At 39.4% G+C, this 27695-nt stretch overlaps 1 protein-coding gene across 3 annotated transcripts in view; it reads left to right on the forward strand.

Annotated features, from left to right (window-relative positions):
* The window catches only part of MAP9 (microtubule associated protein 9), a 155762-nt gene that overhangs the window by 90245 nt on the left and 37822 nt on the right, over positions 1–27695 (forward strand). For 2 of the 3 annotated variants that reach the window (XR_003992268.1, XR_003992267.1), the window contains exon 12: positions 3692–4003. The gene's annotated coding sequence lies outside the window, so the exon portion shown is untranslated. Of the gene's footprint in view, positions 1–3691; positions 4285–27695 lie in introns of those variants that run through there. The other variant, XM_030492206.1, reaches the window with a different exon arrangement.

The raw sequence follows: 27695 nt of genomic DNA on the forward strand, positions 1-27695 counted from the left end.
TTATGTGGTCTATCCTTGATCATCTTGGTGGCTCTTTGTTGTCAATATCTTTCTAGCACTAGGAGCCCCAGACTGGAGCCGGTGTTTCAGATGTGGTCTCAGAACTGGTAAATAGAGGGGAATAGTCACTTCTGAACCTGCTGGCTACACTCTTGGCTGTGTCTTGATACAGACTGTATATTAGACTGTGTAAGTTGGCTTGCACTAAATAAATGAGCTACATGAACTTTAAATCCCAGCTTCCTATTTAAGGCAAGCCTATACATCAGCTTTGGCTGTGAATATATATATGTACTAAGGTGAAATACAGATAGTCTAGCTTAACATCTTAAAAAAAAAATACCTGTTGGACTTATGTTGTTTCTGCTGTAAATCACGCTTATGGAAGTATGGCAGGATGTAAGAAATTTGATATACATAGCTTACTTCTGGCAGTATCTGTTTAACTCTTTACGGTTAGAAAATTGTCTTGTCAGATTCTGTGTAACATAGTTTTTTTCAGAGGAAATAATAAGCATTTCTGCCTGCTCCTCAGAAGTTTACCAATTCTCAGAAGCAAAAGAAAGGTCTGCAAGTAGTACCCAGTCCCAAAGCAGTAATGACTTCTGTTTCAGTCAGAGAACTAGGAAAGAGTTGTCAGTCTTCATCCGTAAATTGGCCAACATCAGATTTGCTGGACTGGCAAATAAGGCTCAATGAATATCAGCAAGGCAGGAGAGGCAGCAGCTCTTCCATCCTGTCTCCAGATACAGTTCTCCTTGTTTCATTTACTGGAATGAATGTAAAGAAACCACTGCCCTCTGAGCACTGATCTTTAAAAGCAGTGCTGTGCTGCAATGCCACTCATTTGGCCCAAACTCTGCCAGTCCTTAATCATGCAGATTTTCCTGGAGTGAGTCAGGTTCTAGGGAATGGAGCATTTTAAAGGACATGGACAGTCCTTTAAAATAAAATGGAAAGAAAAACAGTAATACCTGAAAAGATGACCTAGAGAGAGAATATCTATCCTGAATCTTTTATGTGGTGCCAACGCAGAGATCATATGGTATAAAATTATAGAGAACAAAGATTTTTCTTGCTTAAAATGCCAGAAAAAAAAGTGTTTAAGTAGCTAAAGAATGCATTCTCTACTTATATAGACCTGTGAACATTTTTGAATGCATTTATAGACTGTCATTTTCATTCACTTCCTTTCAGTTTAGATTCAGTCTCACAGGTTCAATTCTCTCTTTTTCACATGCAGTAATAAGAAACAGGCTTATGCATAAACAACTGTAATCAATCTCCCTTAGATGACTAAGGGGATAAATACACGCCAGTGGGGAATGTAAGAAATTGGTAGATATGTGTCAGAACCAACTTCAAGTTGCTAACTTGAATTTGTCTTTTCATTACTAGACCTCAACCAAAACTACTCAACATTTATTAAGATCTTTCTGTCATCTGGAATTCAAAGAGGATGACCAAACATCTATTTGGACTTAAAAATACAAGGAATAAACTATTTTACTCTATTTTTTTGTTGCTTGCATTTTGGACAGTTTTGTCTTCAAACTAATGAAAACCTGTTTCTTCTTAATTCCATTTCTTTTTAAACAAAGATATTTCTGTAAACTCCAAAATGTAATGTGGAAGTTGACACTTCATGAAGGTATTGAAAGTTTGGTATACAACCAGTTTTTGCCACTTCTTTAGAAAAAGAGTTTTTAGATGTTCCTGAGACAAGCATACTCTGCTTATTTTTAGTGCATTCATCATTGAAAATAGATTCTCACATATAGCTGAGAGCTTGAATATCGTACGCACTTCAGTCCTCAGTTTCCGGTAGCTGGGAAAGCAATATATCTCTAAATGGTTTCCAAAGTGAGCCAACGGTATCTGCTTGCTTTACACTTGCTTGTACGTCAGTTAGTTCTAATTCTGGAAATCCTTGGCTGTTACAAGCAGCAATGCCACTCACCCTTTGCTGTGCCTAAAAATTATTCTTGTAATGATTCTGAAAAGTTATGTGTGTTCAAAAAGCTTAATCAGATGGTCTTCAAGCTTAGTTTTGACTTGCTGATGAAATCAGCAACACGTCAACAGCGGATGTGTTGAACGAATTGTCCTTGGGACAAACAGAACTAAGCTGGAAAGGCAAAAAATATTCTTACAGGTGTTCCCCCCTTTCCAAGTCACATTTCTTAGAATGTAGAAAACTGATCATAAAGTTTACATACATTTTCTTCTCCATGTAGTGCATAGAGCATGCAGCTGACTATGCATTACTCAGAAATATATTTTAATGAGCTTATTTTTCAAAAATTCCATAAAGGAGTGGGTTTTTGTTAAAATTTATTACTCTTTTCATGAGAAAAGAACTTTCTCAGTTTGCTCTTAAGCTCAAGGAAATGTGTTATCTTTCAACCCTTGCTCAGCCAGCCTACATTAAGATGCAGATGACTGTTGGTGTGGTTGGCATCCAGGTCCTGAAGAGATGCTTGGATTAATCAATATGGATGTTGATGGGTAACTTATCACAAATTAAATTATTTTGTTGAATAATGGCATACCTGAATGAAGACAGCCCTTCTGATAATGCCATCTGATATGTAATGGCATGTAAAGCACATCATATTCATTGTGAGCGTAAATGAAAGATGCAATTAAACCCAGTTTCCAGTAATTTATGAAACTGTGTCATCTGACATAAAGAAATTGTTTTTTTCACTTGCAATTCATGACACAGTGACATAATCACTAAGACTCAAGTATCTTTCCCACATGTTGAAACTGGATTAATTCTCATAAGTTTTCAGCACATTATTTCAGTTCATTTTTTTCACATTTACACAGAATTTGCAAGCTGGGCTAAACCACTCACTGGCTTCATCCAGAGTCATTCTGTACCTCCGTGTGTCATTTTATAGAATTATGCCATTTGATAACAATGCATGGCATTAAATTAATGGATTTCATTCAGAGTAATTCTGTACCTCTGTGTGTCATTTTATGGAATTATGCCATTTGATAACAATGCATGGCATTAAATTAATGGATTTCATCTGTAAGCACTTTTTGTCCTTGAGAAATCACTTCAATTGCTGAAGAAGTGAAAAAGGAACATTTTCCATACCTATTATCATTTTGAGTAATTTTAAAAATTAAGTCCTTACAGTTTCTTTTGTGCACTCTGTCACAGTCTCAGAACTTCTGAAGGACACCAGTTCTAGGCTAAATGCAGCAAACCTGTAAAGTCCTTTTCTCAAACTGTAATCATATGAATACATGCTAACATCCAGAAACGCTAAAAAGTTTCAACTGCTCCATCTTCTTCCTTGCCGACAAACGAACAGGATACTTCCCATTACAAGTGCAACATCTACAAGTATAGTCTCATTTTTGACTGACGGCGCTGTTTATGAACAAGTTAAGCCTGTCAGCCTAGCTTCACAGGGTTGAAAAAGTGCTCTGATACTTTTACAAAGAGTCTGCCTCCCACTCAGAATCGAATTGGCAGTTTTCTAAATGAACTCTTGGTTTTCCTTTGTTAATTGCCCTTGATTCACACCCACATTTTGCAGAGATTGATGGCATTGTAATTGCTAGGGATATTTTAGGGTGGAGGAGAGGGAATGGGAAGAGGCTTGGGAAAAAAGTGGGTAGAGGTTTGGCACGTTTGGAAGGATAACTGTTCTGTGATTGCACACAGCTACGAGATCGGCAGCCAGAGCACCATCTGTGCACACAGCTTATCCACACCGCCCGGCTTCGGCACAAAGGAATGTGTCAGCTCCCACTTATTCCAGGTCAGCTGAAAGCCTCTTCGTGCTCCAGTGAAATTCTGCAACCATTCCCTGAAGATCTAATCCCTTCACCCAGCACGTCTGACTGGCACAGCCTTCCTTCGGCAAGAAGCTTTTCCTGCAGCACTGCTTTTGCAGGTTGGAGCTGGGAAGGTCCAGCTGCAGAACCTCCCTGCCCTACGAGCTGCAGAACGATCATCTCAGGGTCCTGGGGAATGGTAAGAAATATATGAACCCCCATAGAAATGTAAATACATCTCAAGAGGCTGTGTGTGGCAGTCTATGGCAGAGGCGTTTGCATCTGAGCTAGCTATCCTAGACTTCCTTTGTAGTCAGGAGAGAGCTGCTTACTCTAACCAGAGGGGCTTAAAACCTGGTTCATCCCCTCCTGAAACAGATGCTTATGTTTTGTCAAACGAATTGCATCCTAAACACCATCAACTGTTTACAAAACCTTCTCTGACTATAGCGGGGATCTTGGCAACTAGTCCTTTGTAAACTATGGGTACCTAAACCTCAGTGAAAGGAATTCCATCTGTGGTGATGTGTGAGTAAATTTTCTCACCATCAGTATCTGGACTGGAATCCAGTGTACAAGTAGTTGTTCCCCTCAGAGACCTTTAAACCCCTAGTGTCCATTGATTTCAGGTACACAAATTATACAGGATTTGGGCCTTAATGCTTTGCAGATTTTATTGAATTTGTCTTTACAAAATCTATGTGTAGTAATCTCCTTGTTGTGCACAAAGACTTGTGGGGGGCTTATCTGCACAGGAAACTAGCCAAAATAGCTTATCCAGAAAAGTTCCTGATACAAACTACATTTCTCCTAATTATCATTTACTGTGTTCCAGAACAACATATCTATACAATAAGACAAATACTGTCAAACATGGGACAGAATTAGTTATTTTCATCTGTAAACCCATACTGACCTCAGTATAAGTTCTTGTCATGTTGGAAATTTTGAACTTTCGCACAGCTCTCTCATTTTTTATCGAACAGTGTAGATGATGGCAGGTTTAGATTGATCTGCCATTACCTGAAGTTAATACCACACATCAACAGCTTCTAGTGAGGAGATTCTGGAAAAGCAGATTTCTCTACAGGTTCTGCAGCACAGTTTCGTCAAGTGGCTAGAGACCACTCTGCTGCACACATCTTGTCTAACCTTGGCTTTTCTATTATGTTCAAAAAATCTAGTTTGTGGTTCTCATCAGTTTGCCCTCCCCTTTTATTCCAAAGTCTTCCCTGTGATTCTAGCTTTCCTCCACCATTGATTCCTGCCAGTTAGGACACTCCCATCCATTTCTACCTTCTTTCATTCCGATCACCTTTTTCTCAGCATCATCCTACCAACAAGCTTCTGCACATACCTTTTTCTGCTATTGGTCTCCCCCCTGGGGATGTCAGATGCACTCTTCTCTCTTCTAATAGCCGGTTTTGTTCACCATCAGAAAAGAAGAAAATGGTGTTAATGTCTGTGTGTGAGAAGAAGAGAGACCTTCTTTGTCTTTGTCTTTGCTTCACTACAAAACTTGAGAACAAAATTTGGCACATTGCTTCTTTACCACCTCATTTTTCCCCTCAGCAAAGATGAATTGCCATGTAATTTTGCATTTTTTTAACATTACGGTCCTGTTCTTTATAGTGCAAATATATCTGTCCTACTTAGTGGGAAAGTAGTGAATATCATTAGCAGGAATTAAGATAAATTCTTGAGTAATTTCTGGTAGATTTTCTACCACCTTATGACATTTTAAAGTAATCATACCTATTAAAAAATCAATTGTTTAACTGATTTGCCTTGTCAGAGACAAAAGGCAGAGGCATTGAACAAAACTTAATCTTTTTTTCCAAACAGTCCAGAACATTTTATCTTATACTGTGTAGCTAAGTATCAGCATGACCTTTACACCCTAACCTAGTTAAACCGAGGTTTCTGAAGGAAATTAGCTTTCCCTTAAACCTACCAGGAACAGGGTAGTTGTATTCTCAGCCACCACTGAAAATCCTAACCTCACAGTTTTAAATTATTTGTACTCTGGCAGAGGTTTGCACTTGATAGCTTCTCAGGTAATTATTATTTCTGACCACTCAGCACCTGAGCAGAACATCCCCATGTGAAAAAAAGCAGTCAGTTCTGTATATCAACAGGTTGTTTTTCCCCAGAACCGATTACTTCAGTACCTGACTTCATTCCCTCAAATCTTACAAACACAAGTCAAACTATGAAGGATGCACAAAACGTAGCATAAAAATAAAGTATTATGAGGTTAAAATTAAGCATGAATCTGCCTGACCTCTGCACAAGTCCAAGAATAAGTGGGAGCTGCTGTTGGGAACTTCTATGCCATATTGTCAAGCCATTTTGTGGTTATATACTCTAAAATTACAGAAAAATCAGCAGTTCAGAACACCTTAACTCTCCCCTGCAAACCATTTACTTGCTCTTTTTGAGTCATCTGAGTACCTTCTTCTTGGAAGCATAAGGCCTACAGCTTTCTCCTTGAAATGTCAAGAGCTGCTAAGCAAACCTCAGCTCCTAAGAAGACACAGGAATGAAAAGTTTTATTCTGTTCCCACTGAAAACAGGTAAAATTGATACCAGGTTTGAACAGGGCAGAACAGGACTTCTACATAGTGAAGCCAGTTGGTGTAGGCTGCCTTCAGGAGCTACCAACCTGAAATCTGTTTCTCATAGAAATCCTGAAATTTCCTAACATACATATACCCTTATATATCTCCTCTTTACCTTTACTGCAGCGAAAACATGTTCCTTTTGGAAAGAATACTGAGCATCAAATATTCTTTTGCAGAGATCCTTTGCATTTCAGGGCAGCAAATCAATGAGCTTGAAGACAAAGGTGCATTAGCACGTTCAAACTTCTCTTTAGGCAAAATAAGTCATGGCTTCAACCTCTTGTGGCAGGAGTGGCTCACAGCTCACAGTACACCTTGTTACCAAATGCAGTAGGCATGTGCATCTCCTGCACCTTTATTTGGAGGTGTAAAATTTAGTTTGTTCAGGAAGTCTGCAATAGTTTTACTATTGCAATATTGTAATAAAGTGCTAATATTTTCTACTGAAAAATATTCCCTTTGTTGGCTATACTTCTCTGTGAACTTTTGCACAGCATAGTAGAAAGAAGACTTCTAGTTATGAAAAATATTATAGGACACACTCAGTTCTCTGACTTTTTCCTGATAAACTCAGTAGAACAGCGCAGTAATGCTACAGCACACATTTGCAAATATGATTGCAGGGATATAGTACTACAATATCAAACATTATTTCGAAATAATTCCCATGTCAAATATCACTTTTAATTTATAAACAAGAATCTGAATCTTATAAACAAGAATCTGAATCTTATAAACAAGAACAAGAATCTGCATTGTGCCTGTTTGTGAAAGATATCCATTTATACTGAAGAGGGTTTATGTTAGTAAAACCTTCAATGTATCGTGAAGTTAATAAATAATACCAAGCTTCATGAAGGGGAGAAAAAATGCACAAGCTTAAAAATCAGGTGAGTGAGAGCTTCACACACACTTCAGTTTATTACCATTTTTTTTAAACCTAAGTGAGCTTAGCCCAGAAAATTCTGGTGCTGTACAAAGAAATCTGCCAGTCCTACACTGGACTATTGAACGATTAATTGGTTCCAGATCTAATCCATATTTTTTCCCCAAAATTTTTTACCATATACATGTCTTATACTTTAGAAAGTATTAGTATGGTGGTGCAAGAAAGGCCAATTTAAAGTCAGGGCTTGGATTCTGCTACCCTCATTTGTTTTAAGGAGGAAGGACTTGACTTCAGTGTTATGTAGCACTTTACTGCAGGCTCCACGGCTTAAAAAAGGTGCTCAGTCTGGGGGGAAAAGTGTCGAGATCCAGACTCACCTTCATGGCTGACAACAGCCTCTGGCTGCCTCACTGTCTGCTTTTGACAATGGCTTTGTCTCCTGCAGGAAAATAGTCAAAAATAGACTAGTGACACTAAATGTATGAGGATCCATTACCTGGGATTGCAGAAATAGCTGTAAAGGGGCCAGTCCAGAAGCTCTGCGGAGCAAGCCTTTGTGCCTTCTGCTTTTCAGATAATCACAGGCAGGAGACAGAGTTTATCCACTCCAAACTTACCTGCTGTTTTGGAAACTATGATACTGATCTTGTGACCATTGTTCAAAATTGGAGCTCTTTACTAGCTAGCCTGCAGGCTGTAGTGAACAAGATTTCCAGACTGAGAAGGCTTCTGCAGGCACTGGACTTTATTCTGATATATCCAAATCTGTTTTGCTTTATTGCAGATTCTGTAACATCCCTTCCTTCAGGCTGTTTTGGTTTAAGCTTTTCCACCCTAGGTAGATACGCAAAGGATTGAGTCAATATAGAAAGGAGCCACCCCTCTCACCTTCTCATTGCTCAGAATCAGCTTCTGGCAGCCAACACTCAGATTCGCATAGGATTTACTACCATTTCCGTATACAAGTGGTGGCCTTCACTGGACTAAGTAAAGCGAGGGGAAATCCTGCCTCACCAGCTTTCTGAACTTGCACACGTTATCTATATATCAAAGATATATTTTGCTCAGGTTTTCAACAAAACCTTGACAAGATGCCTAACAGAATTCTGTAGAAGAAAAGAAGTTACCATGGACTGATGCTTATATGAATTGAAAGCTGCCCACAGGGTAGGGAGTGAAGGGATTCATTGCCACTTTTCAGGATAAAGAAGAGTAAGCAGTAGAGTATATTACGGAATGAGTTTTATTTAAGATCTTCCTGAATGACCTGCAGAAGGAAGGGGTACAGAAACATGCCTCCATTTGCAGATGATACTGAATTCCTTAAGGGAGCCAAATGAGACACACACGCAAACACATGTACTAAGGAGACCTAGAAAGGCAATACAGAGCTGAGCGAGTGCAGTAATAAGTGGCATATGGGTTCCTGTGTAGATATATAGTGCATCTAGGGAGAATAATCTAAGCTATGCTGACACAGTGCTGAACTGAAAACTGACAGCTGAAGGTCAGGAAAAAGACCTGGACGTTTCTGAACTCATCTACTCAAAATGCAGCAGCCGCCAAAAATGCCAACAAAATCTTGGGTGTTCTCAGAAAGGATGGTGAGAACAAACCAGAAAATGTAAGACCATATATATGCATCCATATTTTGAATACTGTGCAATCCTATTTCCACATTTTAAGAAGGGAAATTAGAGCAAATGCAGAGAAAAGGAACTGATATGGTTAAAGGGATAGAGCAGCTGCCTTTACATTGAATCAGAAAAGGCTGGGACTATTCATGATCTTAGCCCTCCCCAGGCTGAGTGGGATATGATCAAGGTTTATAAAATCATAAAGGAGCGAGTAAAGCAAATACCGAATTGTTGTTTGCCAAGTCCTGCGGTGTCCTATGGGCACTCACAGAAACTGGTTGGAAAGAAGTTTAAAACCTGCAAAAAGAGTCCTTTTTTAATATCACAGGTCACAACCTGTTCTGCCCTCTGGCATATGCTGTTACAGGAGGCTGCAGGAGACACACAGTACCAGCAAGTTAAAAAAGGCAAAAGCAGACAACTTCCAGGGCAGCAGGTCCATAGAGATGCTAAAAGGAAGAGGCAGGAATGTGTTCACTGGTATCCTCAGTCTGGTGACTAGAGGAATATGAGAGGGATGGACTGCAGACAAGCAGGATCATGAATTGTCCTTGAACAGCATTTCCTGTTGCCACTGGTGGACATGAAATGGATGATTAGTTTGACCCAGAAGGCCATTTTCTGTGTTGTCATGAAAATAAGACCCTGCTCTCCTATGCTAGAGCTTAAAGCTGCCGCTTCAGAGTTATTTCCACCCATTTAATTTTGATTGCATCTCAGTAGGCAGTAAATGGTACAGCATATTTCTTGACTGAAAGAACTGTGTGGCAATTATCAATGGCAGGTATTTTTTTGTTGTTGCTGTTTTGACCATGTCACTTTTTTCCAGTGGAGTCAGGGAAAATACAGGGCTCTGCAAAAACGAAAGGTGAACAAAAAGTGTTAAACAGATAAGTATAAATCTATAGAACTTAAAAGTTATGTAAATCCAGTCAAATAACAAATATGTTGAGCAAAGAGACTGAGTTAGCAGGCACAAAACAAATTTTATTTTTAATGAACATATTTTTAGGGTTTTTTTCTGCTACAGTCATTAAAATTTCTGGATCAGAGTCCAATTTATACAGCTGAATGTTGTTCCAGGGCTTTCTGATTGTTGTATCATGGTGAGCAAGTAATTTTTCTCAGGAATGAGAAGGAGCTGCTCTAATAAAGGTACTGGAAGTTGGGCCTAAGTAATTAAAGAAGGACCAGAAGTTCTGGAGGCTGTAAAACCCCCTCTGCCAAATTGTCCCTCTCACTGTGAGGATTTCATAAGAATCAAATACTGTACCTTCTCCTTACCCAACCTTTTCTGCTGTACTTATTTTTCTTTCCTTGTCCATTTTGTTCTAAATACCCTGCACAGCAGAGTTCTGCTTCCTTTTCCACTATTTCTCATTGTTCCTTCTCCCAACTCAGAGAACAGGCCAAAAATGCTGAGGAGCTCTCCACCACCACTCGCCAGAAGGTGTGTTTATGTTGCAGAAAATACTGACAAAATATTTATTGTATATATTGTTAGCTGTTCCAAGGCATGCTTATGGCTACTTATTTATGATCATCAGGCATCACAACATCTCAAGACAATTTTCAAGTTGCAGTTTTGGTGTCCATTTGCTGTGTCACAATGCAAAGAGAAGAATGCCAAATCGCATCCCCTGGAAATGTGCTATGTTTGAGCAAAAGGTTGAAACGGGGTGCCTATTTGTTTATTATTATTTTTTCCTGGAGAGAAGGAGAGCAAATAGCTAATTGAGACAGTGGAAAAAATCTCACAGACTGGTTATCTGCCACTTGAATTAATGGATGGCAATTTGCTCTGCATATAATTTACAATCTGTATGTCCCTATGTATAACAGCAATAGTAAGAACCAAAATAAATTCTTATTCTCATATTCTCTTACTGCTTTTAAATTTAATTTGCTGTTACTTGCTTCAGCCTTAACTTAACTTTGTCTGTTGTAGCCACATACTTTGCTGTAATTAAGGACAGGAATTTAGTTCTGTTTAAAAGTGCTCTAAAATCCACTGCTTATTTGAAGCACTGTGAAACTTAGAGGATGTCTAGACAGTATATTTAGATGTGTTAGTGTTGAAATCTGGGATCAGATGAGCTGGAGATTGCTGAGGAACAATCTCTCAAGGCAGAAACTTCTCTGTTTTCTTGTTTGACAGGTTCTTATAACAGGTTGGTGACATTGTCCCTGGACAATCAAATCATAATTCTGATCATGCCTGATTGATCTCAGTTGCTTGGCATTTCACATTGCTAGCACAGAGGGCTCACTATGCAGCATGAAGTAAGGAATCCAAATTTGAAAGCCAGTGTTCTGTAAAACCAGGCTAAACAGCTTGCCCCCCTCTCACAGGACTCCCTGCATCCCACAGTGAATTCAGCTGAAGCAACTGCAGCCGTCCTTCACACCTGTTTTCAGTTCCAAGAGGGATTGAGTAAAGGCTGCTGGGATGCACAGCTTAACTCCTCCTTTCTGTTTTCAGTGGCTTTCCTGCACTACATGTTCTAGAAATATAATCATAAATCTTCCTTTGTCATCAGCCCAAATAAATCATGACATTGCTATGAAAAATGAGAGAGAACACAGTTAAGCTGTCCAGGAGCAAATTCAGAGGCAGAATAGCAGCAGCTCTAGTGCTGTAGAGGCCAAAATGTTTATCCCTCACATTCTTTACTCACAAACATCCTCTGGATTAGCACTGAAAACTGCCCTTTTTGGTATCCCCCAGGGGAAAACTCAATAGCATCCAGTATTTAAATCACCTTCAACTCACTAACCTTCAGACTCTCAGTTATGACTGACAGTATCCATAGCAGCGGCTGCATCCCTTAGACCATCGTTGCAGAGACCTGAGTTACCTTACTGAAGTCAAGTGGTGAGCATCACCCCCTCACACATTTTCTGAACTTCCTCCAGCTTTTATATCCCCAGCAGTACTTGCATAGTGCGTTAGGAAGCTGTCAAAAGCACACGCGTTTACATCCTTGACGACACCATGCGAGGGAGGTGGCTGGATGTTGGGGCAGCATCTACTCACAGTCCCAGTAGGTCATACAGGACGTCAATGAGTTTCTTACATCTCTCTGTTCCCTATCTAATCTTGATTCAGTCCAGAGTGGCAATCCCAGCTTGAAATCTAAGGAAAGATCAGTAAAGCCATATTATCCTTTCAATCAGTTTGCAACTTGATTCTCCCTTCTCTTCTCTCTGCGTGAGCCCTGAGCCCCAATTTTTTCAGTCTGTCAATATATACCCATTGTACAGTCATCCCCATGTTCCTTCCTTTGATTTCTTTTTGTCTCCTCCTCTACAACAGCTGTCTTTTGTCATTCTTGCTTTATCTTTAAATGACTGAAGAAATATACAGGCTTTTTTCAAACAGCATGGTTTTTCACATGAACCGTGACATGATGTACTTCTTTTCAGCTGAGCTATTGCCTCTATAAGGTAAGATACTCTATGCATCTTGGAAAAAGAATGAAAAGATGCATCTTAAGTAGCTTTTGTATATAAAGGGAGAGGAAATAAATAGTTCTGTTATAAAGGACCATTAGCCAAGCCATCTGTGACTGCTGAGAGTGTTCAAAAGCAAAACCTATGAGACAGACAGATTGCATATATGCACATGCATGAAATGGCTGTCCTTTTTTCCCAGTTCTTTTTGCTTTTAGGATGAGGGAAAAAGCAGAGCCAGCTTTTCCTATTCTTGTAATGTTATTGCAAGTATCACAACTGTTAATGCTTTCTCTTCAAGCCCCAAATGCTAGCAGCAAGAAATTGCGGAGAAATATTAATTTCTGAGTACATTTTGAGCTCTTCTGATCTCATGGAAAGATTTGAAGCTGCTTCAGAAATACAGCCTAAAGAATAAAATAGAAAGTAAATAAAAAATGCAAGGCTTCAAATCTTACAACTTTTAAACAAGTCTGATGTTTTTCCAACCGGATAAATTTTGAAGATGGGATTTTCAGTACTGTGGATCATAGCTTTAATCCAGTTGAAGGAAATAGACCTATTAGGTGTACTACTTCAAACGCAGGAAAGTGCTGTCCTGACTTTACCTTAATCTTTTACGTTCAGGTACTGTCCTGATTCAAGACCTTTCTATGCTTACAATCTGAGCAAGGTTCTAAAAGAAATTATTTACTTTGCAAAAACCAAAATGTGGAATAGACCCTCTTCAATAGCCCCAAAAAGCTGCCAATCAACTACTGCTGCAGTCAGCTGCTTCTGGGCAGGGATTTTCTCCTGTCTGCAGTTTGAAAGGCATTAACCATTCAGTTGGGCCATTTCCCAGATTGTTTTTCCAGGATGCCTTTAGCATCAGCTTTGGAATAAATGTTCTACAAACTGCCATGCAGTGCACCAGTCTTCCTCTGCAGGAGGGCTCCTGGCTGCTCCTCAGGCACTCAGTGGAGGTCAAGTCTACTTTATTCTTAAATGCCGAGCACTTGTAAGCTATGCTTTAGGGATAACACCTTAGACCCTGTTCTACAACTCTTCCCTTACAAGGGTTATCCTAGTGATTGCAATCTTTCACATTGAAGACAATAATACCTGTAGTTTTTTTCAGCAATGATGATGGCTACTTAAGGAGACATACACTGAGATAAATGCTGGTAGTGGAGGTTCTCTGCCTGTACACTAACAGACCTGCCCCAGACTTTCACATCATCACTCCCCAAGAGCTGTCTATGAACACAGATGTTTGAAATTCGCTCAGACTTATGCTTGTAGCAACCAACAGTGAGATATATGGGATACGATTATTTCTTTTATATTTGTGCTTGTCCTTCCAGCCTTTGGGAAACATTATGTTTGTTGGAGGCTAGGCTTGCCTTTATGGACTCAACAAGACCATTTCTATCCCTTTTCAGAAACAGGGATATTTGGCAGTACTTTATATCTCTTTGTTACATGGAGGTGATCCACATCTATAAAAATGGAGACAGAAACAATTCTCCCAGACTGGGCAACATATCAGAAGTGTTTATGCACTTTATCGTGCAATAAATGATTCAAATCAAAATCAAAATGACTCTCAGAAGAATGAAAATAGCTGAATTCAGTTTTGCAGAAGAAAAAACAAAATCAAGTAAATGATAGCTGTTAAGCATAACATAATCGCCTGTCTGGCAGTCTATATTCAGGGTGAATTCCCACTGGCTTACCTTTATTTGTCATGCAATTCACAATTTGTCTTTCATCACAAAAATGCTTTAGATGACAAAAAACAAAGGAAAAACAAATCAGGAGATAGTGGTGGCCTCTTAAAAAAAGGTTGTACAAAGATGTGATAAAACCCCAGAAGAAATGAGTAATTTTAAGGGAAACCAAGAGTGGCATTTGCCTGACACAAGAATAATTATAAATACAGTGGAATGAAAACAACATAAATGAACCCAAACTTCCTAAGCATGTAACTTGAAGAGTTTGTTGAATACAAAACCATACTGGATGTTTATTCTGTGTGTACTTGGATCTGTATGTATGAAAAATATGCTCTAGCTAGAAAATAATTAAACTGCTACTTGAATAGTAATACCTTCACTTTATCATTCTTTTGAAAAGAGGTGTGTTTTTTCAAGTCACCGTTCAAGTTCACACTTTTGTAACATTTCGTAGCTATGAAGCAAATTTTGAAACACTGATATTTCTGATTTCTTGAATTGCCTTAAAGTAAGACTTTACATATTGTACCACGTTGTATATAAAGCATGTTAAAGAACAGCTTCTTTGGGCCTTATCCCAAAGGAAATTGAAGTTCTTGGAGATTTTTACATTGATTTACAGGGAGAATAAGTCTGTAAATTAGTACAATTAATATTAAGGAATAATAGAATGAAATAAACAGTAATAATTATGCATGATTACTTAATGTAGTTTAGTAGTTCCTAAATGGGGCTATGCTATGCCTTAGTTTCTTAAACTAGACCACTTACACTATGTTCACTGTTTTATTGCAGGGGTAGAACAGTAGGGACAACTTGAAGAGTCACTGATCACTGCTTTCAGAGGAACACTGCATCCCAGTAAAAGATATTAAACTACTTTACAGGACATCACTTCAGGCCTCACAGTGCATTTTAATAAATATGCACCTATATACACAACACATGCAAAGAACAAAATATTTCTAATTCATATGAAAACTCAGATTTTGTGAAGTCAAAATACAGTCAGATAGCTCCTTCTCTCAGTTAATGCATGCTGTTCTGGAAATGTTTACACAGCAGAAATCCTCATCCAGACAGAAATCAGGCCTCTGCCTTGCCCAGAGTAACAAAAAGCCATTCACTACAGAGCAGGAGGTTCAATTGTTCCAACCCAGAAGAGTGAAGATGAAAGGAGAGCTATGGATTGGTTGACTTGAAGGAAATACATGCTCAGCATAGGGCACATGACAGTGAACAGCTGCCTGTGGAGAAGACTGTGGTCCATAAATCATTATCACATTCAGTGGTCCTAATGATGACCACTATCAGGTTCTTTATAAACATACTGCATTGAGCAGCAGGTCTGAAGGTTTGATTGTCCCTCTGTAAAGAGTGAGTGAACTGTTTGCCTCTAGCAGTCTGCAATGCAGAAAAAACTCTGTTATGCACTTCCAGTTATTCTTCATGGCAGAGAATTTGTATTTAGGGATTCAGATTTATAGGCTTTCCAAATGCATGTTAGAGCAATTTAAAAGGTTATCATCTCCAGCTGCCTGTCCTTTCTCTCTGCCAGAGGTTGTTGCTGCTACAGCAGAGGCAATTGAATGGCTGGTACATTATGTGCACTCTTCATGGCTTGGCGCATCGATTTCAGCTTACATTAACTGGCTGGGTTGTGAGCGTAGGTGGCAGAATGCCGTGACTTATCAGCCCTGCTGGACATAGCTGCAGTGGTTAAAGTGCTTATCGGTTGGCACAGGTGATACCCAAATGCCACAGATACTGAGGACAAAGCCCTAAATCCCACCAATGCAGGGTGCTGAGTGTTGCTACAAAGCACTCTTTCCCACTCTGCGGTCTTACTTTTTGGAAGGGGGCAGGAGAAAGAAGCAAGTGACTTTCAAGGTCGCTGTGTTGGTACAATCAGATTACCCCGGTAATCAGGAGAGGGCTAGGCACACTCACATTTAGTGGGCCTAGGAGAAGTCAGCCTGAGAAACTTCCCAGTTGTGAGTTTAGGCAGCTGAAGTGCGAAATTTGGGGAAAAGCCTGGAAAGGATTAGGAAAACTCAGTAATATGAGCTGCAAAGCCTCGCTTTTAAACAGTGTAGTTGTCTGTAGGAATCACACTTTGAGCCTGGAAAAAAATCCCAGAAGGCACCAAGTCAACCAAAAATCAGAAAGAAATTGCAGTGAAAGATGAGTTCTAAAAGGGAAACCCTCCCAGGCTGTCCACTCTTTTAACCTCCCTGTGGAGCCCAGGAGCACCGCAACCTGGAACACATTGTTCATGTATTCACTTGAGTGAAGACGAATGCAGTTTCAACACCTCTTCAAGGGGAAGAGACCAAACGGTTGTCTCCTACATGCCAAAGGGACTAGGTCACCTCAGAAGTGTGCTATTGTGGAAAGTACACATCTGTTCTCTTTTGCCCGAATAACGTGCAGTCTGAGAATTACTAATCTAACAGATATTTTGGGTATTTAGTTTGTGAATGCATATGCATCTCCTTGTCACACCCAAAGATTTCTGAATGCCAGGCAGCAAGAGGCACTGAGGGGCCATTATGGATGCAAATCAGCAGAATTTAAGCACCTTGGGGGTGAGGAAGCAGTTAGAATTTCTGAAATTTCTAACAGCAGTCTGATTTTGAAAGTAGACACCTGAATTTGCAAGTAGAATCCAGGTTCCTTGGTGGATTTGGCCTTTTTGATCTGGAGGTATTTTAAAATGTATCAGTGAATCAGTGGGAGTTAGGGGCTTTGATGTTTTATGTGCCAATTTCCATCTCTAAGCATCTGAATACCTTTCCAAGTCTGGGCCACAACGAGTTCTTTGAACCACGCTAAAATGTGAGGCTTTTTCACAGATAGAAATGACCTTGCTTGATCAGAGAGGTTTTATCATGGAGAAAAAAATGGTGTTTAGTAGTATGAGAAAGACCCTTTGAGTTGGGCATTCCTGCACAGAAAATAAAATTATAGAAGATATCCAGGCATTGTTAATTATATTCAATCCATTAAGTGCAAGCATTACAGAGAAAATCATTTAGGATTGATAGGTTTTTGTATGGCCATCCTTAGTCTTACCCCATGTTTAAAGTAACTCCCATTGATTTCTGTTGACATTAATGGCCCATTAACAGGTTCAGTGGCTCGCAGACTGCTCTTTGCCTATGCTAATCCCCACCTCCTGCTTGTGAAGCTCTTGTGTTCTCTGGATGTTGCTGCTACAGCAGGGTCCAAAGAGTGGGGCTGCAGTAACTACACCAGAACTAGTCCTTCCCAGAAGTAGGTGTGCCTGCCACAGCTTTGTCTTTGGAGATGACAGCAGCAGAAATTCTCATTCTCCAATCTCCACCATCTGGCAGCCCAGTCCTGCTCTGTCCCTTCCCTCCAGCCCGGAAGATACAGTAGATCAAGGGGGCCCTGGCTGCAGGGAAGCAGTGGGACCCTTGTGTCTTGCAGGAGAGGAGGGAGGAGGTGTGTGGCTGCATGGGCCAGGTGCTGGGATGGGGGTGAGTGAGGAGTGTGGCATCCAAGTCTAGGGAAGAGGGGAATTCGGCAGGGATCCCAAGAAAAGAGGCATGGTGAAACACATGGGTGTGAGCCCCTCTACTCCATGTTCACCATAGCCCCTGCAGACCTCATGTAGCATCTCCCTAGCCCTTCCTCACCACTCAGGTGGCCTTTCCTCCCCAAGGGCCCTGGGGTTGTCAGTCTTGTGTACATTGTCAGGATCTCTCCCACAGGATGTAAGCCCCCACAAACTTCTCAACATGAGTCCTTCCCACAGGCTCCAGTTCTTCATGAACTGCTCCCTTCCACAGGGTGCAATCCTTCAGGAACAGACTGCTCCAGCATGAGTCCCTTCCACAGGGTGCAGTCCTTCAGAAACAGACTGCTCCAGTGTGGGTCCCCCATGGGGTCCCAAGTCCTGCAGCAAACCTCCTCCAGCGTGGGCTCCTCTCTCCACGGGGACCCAGGTCTTGCCAGAAGCCTGCTCCAGCACAGCCTTCCCCAGGGTCACAGCCTCCTTTGGGTACCCACCTGCTTCAGTGTGGGGTCCTCCATGGGTTGCAGATGGATATCTGCTCCACCATGGACCTCCATGGGCTGCAGGGGACAGCCTGTCTCACCACGGGCTCCATCACAGGCTGCAGGGGAATCTCTGCTCCGGTGTGTGGAGCACCTCTTCCCCTCCTTCTGCAGTGACCATGGTGTCCGCAAGGCTGTTCCTCACATATTCTCACTCTCTCCAGCTGCTGTTGTGCAGTAACTTTTTCCCCTTCTTAATTAAGTCTGTTGTCCCAGAGGTGCTACCACTGTCACTGAAGGGCTTGGCCAGGCAGCAGGTCTGTCTTGGAGCCAAATAGTACTGGAATAGCATTGGCTCTATTAGACATAGGGGAAGCTTCAATCAGCTTCTCACAGAAGCCACCCCTGTAGCTCCTTGCGCCAAAACCTTGCCATGCAACCCAAATACATTCCAACCCCTCGCCTCTGTGAATCACATATTTAAGAATCATTGTTTCTCACCTAGCACAGCCCTTTGAGGTGTTCCTGTGTGCAAGTGCTCACCATGGAGATCAAGGAGCATGCAATTAAATCCAAAGCATTCTGCCCCAGCACTACCATTTGCCCAACTTCTCCAAGGGCACAATCAATCAATAAACTTCTATGGGTCTGCACCTGTAGAAGTATATTAGCAAAAATTGTTATTCCAGCATTTCAGTCTTCTATTTCTCTGTCACCCTTCTTTGGCACTTTCTGTTACAGAAAAGAAACCCATAATAATGACATCCTGTAAAGTTTACACAAGGCACGTTTATTCTGTGTCTTGCCTTTGTGATGCTATCTTCTATTTGATACCAGGCTTCAAAGCTAAAATGTAATGTTTTGGTCAGTGATCAGCAAGAATGGGGTTAACCATACCCTTGCAATAGACAGACGTTCTTTGAAATTAACCATCCTATGTTGATGAAAATTCTGATTAACAAAATGAAGCTGTATATTTTAGATAGAAATGTATTCAGTTTTTGAATACCTATTTCATTCTAATAAATGTTAGCTTTGCTTCAAATAATTTTGGATTTTGAGGCAGTGGAAGAGGTTTCTGATTAGAAAGATAATGGGATGGGATTAGAGGCATGGGATCAGAGGCTTTGTGATACCCAAGGAAAGACAACTACACACAGCATAGCATGTGTAAATGACACTCACACAGAATAACAAGAGAGTAAGTCAGTGTAAACTGAACTTAGTAGAGAGAAAAATAGAGAAAATACAGAAATAAAGTAGAAAATAAAACTTTATTGCTGCTTCTGTTATAACAGGCTCACTAAAATGCATAAATTGATTCCATTTATAAATTCTTAAATCCCCTAGTCCAGATGAGAAAGAGCAACAATATAGAATTCATGGTATTTGTGACTGGCCTATATTGACAAAGAGTAAACAGCCATGACTTCTAATAGAGCTTCTGTTGCTGGTTTAACATCTCCATGAGAGGCTCATGCTAGAACTTCAAACTGCACAATAAATATGTCACAGGAGCTTAAGCGTCTCTTAACATAAAGTGATTATTATACATCCTCATCTGATTGGTCTCCCAGCTATTCAGAGTCAGGCTTTGAAGTGTCTGCTTTTATTCCAGCCCTACCATCCTTTTTCACTCTTCTGAAGTTGAATAAAAGTTGTTCACGAAATCAGCACCAGTGTCTCTGTGACTGATATGTAAATCCAAAACAAGTGGGGAAATTGTAACAAGCCTTTAGGGAGACAGAGGGGTTCTTTATAGCACTTTCTTGATGCTCAAGCTAAGAGGAGCTATTTCTACAGCTATCAATTAGGAAGGAATTAATAACTGAGGTTATTAGCATAGGAGTAATTCACTTCAGGACTGCAATTTCAGCTCTCATTTAGGCTGGTTGTTACTGAAACAGCACAGCAAAGCTCTCCTGCTCTCAAGTCTGTTTCTATTGATATAGGACTCAGAGAACACTGCTAGCATGAACTGACTATCTTGTCAAAGAGGCCTCTTGTAAAGATTAAAGAGTTTGATGTCCCTAGATGTCTGCTAAATATCTCCTAAGGGTATCCTCAGGCATCCTGAGCTCTGTAGGTAAGCATAATCAAGAACTCTAATGTAAGAAGAGCCTTACATCTTATTTATGCTCACCTATGAACAGTTTCACCAGATGCTGAGATTAATTTGCTCTATTTTGCTAAGAGAGTAACAATGGCATAAGTTTTGTTGGAGAAATAATGAGGTGAAAAATAAAAATCAACAGCAATTACACTAATGAACAGTTATATAAAACCCATTCATTAAAAAGCAGGAAATGAAAGGGATTATAACTCTGCAAGAATTTTAAACATGGGAAAGGTAATACAGTGGATAGCTAGATCTGTTATTAGGTCACAAACAATGCCCTACTTGAGAGGAAAATTAAAGGAATGAAATTTTCCTCCTAAAATTGAACAAAGATTGACTTGGGACTGCATAAGAGGTTTTACTAGTAGCTTTTTTTTTTAATTCCTAAAATTTTACTAAAAAAAAAAATAGGGGCTGACGCATTTCCCATCCAGCCACCAATGTGAGAAAATGCTACCTGCTCCATACATATTGCCAGCAGTAAAGAGTGGAAGGTTACTGGGGAGTCCAAGCCAGCACTAAGCAGCAATGAAGAGAATAAAATATTTTTTGTGAACCATTTCGAGAAATCAAGTTTTGTTATTGCCATCACAGATTGATATAGTTATTTCAAATCAGGAAAGTAGCCTATTAAAAGAAAAAAAAAAAAACGTGGAGGCAAGGTAAAAATTGAAAATGCCTTGATTCACAGGTGTCTGTTTTATTCTTATCCCATTCTTCCTTTTTCTTCTTCAGTAGAAAGCAAAACCAAACCTAGAACTGGGGAAAAAATGAAGTATTTGAATCTGCCATGAGTTAAGGGCCTGATTGAAATTCAAATGAACAAAATTAAAAAACTGAATCTATTAAAGATGGATTGCTTGACTACCAACCACAAAAAGTCTCTGACAGGTACTCATTCAATAGTAGCCAAGCATCATGCAGGTAACTTACCAGTTTACAGCAAGAAAAATTGGAAGCAGTGAAATGCACAAAATTGAAACTGAATATTTGTTTGCCCATATTTTACTGGTTTTCTAATATAGTTGCCGATTACTGGAGGCCAACCTGGCTTTCCTATGGTCACAGATTCATTATTACTGCCTTGCTTCTTAAACCAGTAATTATAACAATTCCCTATAAACTTTCAAATCATCATTATTACATTCATGAAGAGTATCTGAAAGTTAAAATATGACAACAGTACCTTTATGTTGAGATTACTTTTCTTACTAGCTTTGTAGTTGGCTGCTGTCTGAAGCCCTGTGTCCAATTATGTTAGATCATTAAAAAGCAAACAGGTTTGACATTTTATTTTAATAGCCTGACTTAGCTTTGGCCAAACATGGGATGCTGAACTTCCAGGGTATGAACTTTCCCCACCAGAGTATGTTTTGGGAATAATGGGCTGAAGAGTGAAAAAACTGTTGAATTAATACCAGAGTAATAGCCCCTTACTGAATGAATCACATGCTTTCTTAGATGGAAGAAGGGAAGAAAAATCTTGCCCTGTTCTATATTCGGATACATGTAAACATATAGATTATTGACAGCTTAATCTGGGCCTCTTTCTTGTTCAGACTATAAGATTAAAGATTTGTACCCTCAGGAAACTCACGCTTTGTAAACACAGTGGTGCATTACCCTAAGATACGTAAAAGAAGGAAAGGAATTTAGCTTAAGAGAAGAAAATACTGCACATGCGATTTTAGTAAAATCCTAGGTATGTTTGCATGTCAACTCCTCACAGCTCAGAAACCATATTAATGTGTCTCCTCCTATAGGACCAAGTCAAAATAATCCAGAAGAGAGAGACAAGGTTAATCCGATGAGTAAGAAATTGTGCTTCAAAGAGAGATTGAAGGAACTAAGATCTTTTGTCTGAAGGAAAAAATGAAGATGGGTATTTGTCCAGGTGGCATCTGTAGCACATGAGGTTACATAATTATGAATTGCTAGAGACTGAGGGGTTGTATGTGCCCCAAGAGAAAGAGCTGTTTCTCTCCTTCCTACTAATCTCATAGTGGCCACCATCAAAGACAAGATGGGTACCACCAAGATGGATACCACCAAGGTGGATACCACCAAGGAAAAGAGGTAATCTTGTGTTCTTATGGGTGGTAGAGTAGAAATTGACCTTCCACACAGTGCTTGTATTTTTCTAACTTTACAATCTACCACTTAGGAAATATTTCAGAAAAAATGGTTATTGAAAAAAAGAATAATGTATCGGGAAGGCTGAGAGAACTGAGTGGAGGTTCTTATCAGCACTGTTGTCAGCAGGAGGAAACTAGCAAGATTACAGAGCAAAGGCTTGTGGTTTGTGTTTATGCACCTGAGATTTGGAGTTAAAGTACAGGCTGTTGCCCGTAGCTTTATAAGGCCTCTATTGCTAGAGAGCTAGATCATTCATTTTTGTATCTATCTGCCTCTTTGAGCTAGTGTTTTGAAACATTCTCCATGCGTTTTTGGGGGGTAAGACATAACAAAATATTACACTCAGAAGGATCCATATTAATTTTACAAAAAATCAATGAAATGGAGAATATTTCTAGGGTTTTACTGGTCAACAACGTATATGTATGGGGAAGGAGGATGTCTGAGACCTCAGAATTTTTTAAAAAATCTATAATACCATCAGGAAGTTGGGTTTCCACCAAAGCAAACTGAAAGGTGCAAGCAATTTGCTCTGTACTTTTAGGATAGATTTTTCAATTGAAATATAATGATGTATGCTAGGAAATGACTGGAGAATAATATTGACCTGCGTACAGACCAACAGAAAAGTTTAGTGTATAAAATGAAGTGCAAATTGTCAATGTTATAAAAATAGGCAAATGGTAAGCCCCCTACATCAGATCAAAGTAATTATATTAAATCCTGCCTTTACACTGCATTGGCAAGTGGAGTCAGGAAATCTTCATACAATGTGTTTCTTCAGTAAGGGAGTGAAGTAGTGCAAACAGCATTCTCAGAGAAGAGGCAACAGATCAGTTTTGTGGTTTCAGTGTGCAGCTCTGTGGGAAATGTAAAACCTATGCTTTAGAAGTATGAAATAAAATAAAGGCCAGAGAATGATATCCCCTTAGCCAAGCTGCCAAAAATATTTATGGAACTAAAAATCTCAAGAGCATAAAACAATTCATGCTATGTTAATATTTGTACTGGGAACTTTCCATCAGTAAATATATGAGAGGGAATAATCATATCCACCCATCTGCTTAGTGGCTGTTCAACCACAGAAGCTACTACATGTCAATTATTAATCCTCTTGGGGATAGAAACCCTTTATTTCTGGAGGGCTAGTTTACTGTTTATTTTTACTTTTTTTTTTTCCCCTTGTTATTTAAAAATAATATTTTTCTTATACATTTCTAATAGATATTGGCAGATAAATTTTCTTCTCAGTAGCATGTTACTTTTTCTTACAGCTCTACCATCAGCCACATTGCCATTTTCTAATAGAATGATCACGATACATGAACCAATTCTTTTTCAGCTTCTTCAAGTTCTTTTGAGACTCCTCAGTACCTTTGTTGCAATGATGGCTGTTCCACCGATAGTCATTAAGACATATGAACAGCCATGCTGTTTCTTTTTTTGTTGATCAGGTAATGATCTTTCTGGTTCCTGGCACAGCAACAGAAAGGAATGTAGCAAAGCTGCCGTAAAAATCAGAAGTGTCTAATTTAAATATGACCAAAAAAATCTCAAAACAGTGACCATGGCTGCTAGTACTATTACTTTAAAGATAATCAAGCAAGTGATGTGTAACATCAAAGAGAAAATAACTTCAGTGATAGGGGGTCATTTTCTGATACTAGCCACATTGAGAAATCAATCATTTTAGCTGGAATCAAGAAAGGTCATTTAGTTTTTTGTTGCTGTATGGTTCTGCCTTTTACAGGTTAATTTCTGCCAGGGTCATCTTCATTACTAATGACACTGTAATAGCATGGGAGAGTAAGCACATAACATTAAGGAAAATTGTTGCAATAAACACAGGTACTAATTCAACTTACTGATCAGAACTGTCATAGAGTAAAAGCTAATTTAATCACTAAACATGACTCATCATGAGCAACTAACTTTTGCAAATTAATGAATAAACAGACAAAAAAAAGCTTCATATTCAGTTACAAAAACTTTGCTTGAGTTATTTCTGAAAACTGAGGAAAACATCAACAATAAGATTACAACTTTTCATTTCAGTTTACCTATTAAGTCTTTTTCAAAGGGTAGATAAATAGAAATGGTTATATAGCCTGTACAAAAATATGTATCCATGTTTCACTCTATCTTATTACAATACTATTATCTACTAGTATCTAGAAAGCCAAGTGTACTAGAATCCCATCGTGGTGGGCAATGCCATGCAAATGCAAGTACAGCAAGAGACAGTCTCTGTCTCAGGGACATCACTCTCAGTAGATACTTACTCACTACCAAGTAAGGCCAATGACAAAACTAAGATCAGGACCCAGGATGTCCCCTCAAGGTTCCTGTGTTCATCCTGCCCTAGCCCTGACTGGCAACCCCTGACTGGTTTCCCACCATGTTCCTCAAGCTCTGGACTGCAGAGCTAGGCAGGAGGTCTACATCAATGTGGAGCTGCAGGGCATCGATTTGCAGAGATATGAAGCAGTGCTATTGCCTGGAAGGAACTGAGTGGAGAGGATTGAAATAAGCATCTTTCCAGATTTGCAGTGCAGCTCATTCCAGGGTGTTACCAAGGTCAGTGTTGTGGATTGTCAGTGTTAAAAGCACAATGTAGAAGTTCATGTCAAGAGCCTTAGACATTATAAACCTGGTCAAATGCCCTCATACATTTCTGGGAGTATTTCCAGTTGCTTTGGTAGGTTTTGCTTGAGGCTTTATCTCTAATGTTGTATGAGAGAAATACATACAGCATTATGTATTCTTTTTTGATTATTTCCAAACATTTAATTTCAAGGTTTTTGTCCTTCCTTTCATATCAAGATGCTTGTTTCAGTGTGCAGCTTGTGGCTTTCTTTACCTTCTAAGAAGACTGAAAGTGACTTGGACACCAAAAACATGAGGGGAAGAAGAAAGGTACAGATTTTACTCTTAAAAGGGGCTGGCTTAGATCCTGCAGGCAGAGTTGTTTGGGTGAATAGCTAGGTCTGAATGCAACCATAAATGAAAAATTCCTGTGTTCATAAAACTGTAAGTATACAAAACTTACACGCAGGCTAGACCTCCACAAGTGTCTACACTTTGGAGAAACAGAATTGTAGGTGGTCAGCATCGGTAATGATCCATTTCCCTACTGCTTCCTTTGCCATAACTGTCTACTTTTCTACTCTAGAACATAGATGTGAAAAATGCCTGCTGAATCCTGAGGACAGAGAACAGCTAATGAACCAATGGGGGTTTAAGTCTCTTACTTAATGATAAAGGTTTATAAGATCTTAATGTATAACATGCATCATTAAAGAAATATGTAAATTACAGTCTGTTGCTGTTTTCTTGTTTAAAGTAATCAGCACATTTTATTTAAATAGAATAAATACATTTTATGGACATATTTCTAACAGTCACATGTGGTATTTTTAATGCCACCAGAGTATGCTTTCGTCTTTTCCAGGTGGAAAAGGACAGATCCCAGATTTCTGCTGAAGCAAAGGAAAACTAGACTTACAGCTTGGTTTACTATGAACTATAACTATTTCAAACCTATTTGAATATTAGCAAATTCTTTTTCTTTAAGGAAATCATGAATTTGCAGTACCAGAAAATTCCCACAAATATAACATGGTAGATATTAATAATTGTGATATATTTCCAATGGTGTAAAAGTTCTCACAAAAGCTTATGAATCTGCCGCTTTGCATTTCTTTCAGGCTTGAAAACCACAGAATGTCTGAATAGAATCCAGGTAAAAACACTAGGTTTCACCTCCTTCATGTCAAAAGCAAAGGAATAAGATGCAAATGCATGGCAATTTCAAAGCACAATCACAAATCAGTCTCTCGCTGACCAGTTTCCATTGAAATACTGGCCAAGAGCTGAGAATCTTTTCAGATACAATTTACATGTTAAGACTGAAATGAGAACAAAAACCTGACAGATTTTGCCAAGTTTTGGACTGATAACATTTACACTGCTTTGGTGACTATACAGCTTGGATCTGAGAGCTTCTTGCATCAAAGGAACCAGTGCCAACTCTGCTCCTTCTGCTTTTTCTGCAGGTAGGGAAAGTGCTTTGGTTTTTTGCTCCATGTTTCAGTGAGCATCAGCTGTAAAACTGAGATCCAAATTCTGATTCAGATTTCTCTCAAATTTTGAAGTTTTGGATCTGTGGCTGAATTTGTCCTTTCAAATGCTCTAACACATTAGCTAAGTGTTTTCTTAAATGTAAATGCCCAGGAACCCACCACGTACTGGCTGCTCGTGCTGAAAGGAACTCTCTGCTTCATAGCACACAGCTTCTGCAGCCCCTCAGCTCTCATGAGGAAAAAAACCAAGATAATAATGATACTTGTGTACCTGTTCAAATCCTTTTATGCTTTTTACAATTTACGTGTTTATTAAGAGATAATTACATTTTTCAACTTACCACCTCACAGCTAGGTTGCAGTTCTCAGTTTGAAATATTTACCAAGCTGAAAACTTGAGGAAATAAAAGGGAAAGTTTTATGCAGTCTGTAGCTGTTGTATTTGGAATCTTTTCACACTGAAAATCTCTCTTCAGTCTTTGCAATTTTTCAAGAACCTGTCCTGTTTACTTGATGGAGAACTGCAGGTTGATGCCTTCATGAAATAACATTTTAGTCCAAAGTAACTCGATTTTCTGTCTGTCTTGTGCTGTATCTATCTGACATTTATTCAGAGAGGTATTTGATAGGCCCCTTTTGATGCTGCATGCCTCACCTCATCTTTGACCCTAGCATGTTTCAGTTCCATTTCTACAAATTAAATAAGCAGAACTCTCTCCTGTCCTGCTAGGACTGAACCTTTTATTTGCTATTGGAAAGTCATAATAACAATTTTGCAAAGACAGGGTAATAATAAAAAACATTGTGAAATCTGAACGTTGCATAACATGTTCTGCTCCAGATGGTGAAACTAAGCCGTCTGTAAACACTTTCCAGTATTGCTGAGGGAAGGGACATAGTGAAGAAAAGCACGGGCTATGGTATGGACTGGAATTTCAACCCCTGCTTACCATTAACTTCACAGGGGTCATATTTTCATTGTTCATTCCCAGTCCATCATTTCTGGCTTATTATGCAAGATAGGATATAAAACTGTGAAGCATTAAAGTCTAGACAGAATTAGCTTTTTCACAAGCTATCTCTTGCTACTGTGGCACTTGAAGGATCCTATCTTGTGCTGCAGAACTGATCAAAATGCATCAGCATGCAGCAAGGTAAAGCAGGTCAGGTAATGTCTTTAGGGGATATGGACACATCCAAGTTTCTACTT

The sequence above is a fragment of the Strigops habroptila genome, chromosome 7 (genome assembly GCF_004027225.2).
Source record: "Strigops habroptila isolate Jane chromosome 7, bStrHab1.2.pri, whole genome shotgun sequence".
Classification (NCBI taxonomy): Eukaryota; Metazoa; Chordata; class Aves; order Psittaciformes; family Psittacidae; genus Strigops; species Strigops habroptila.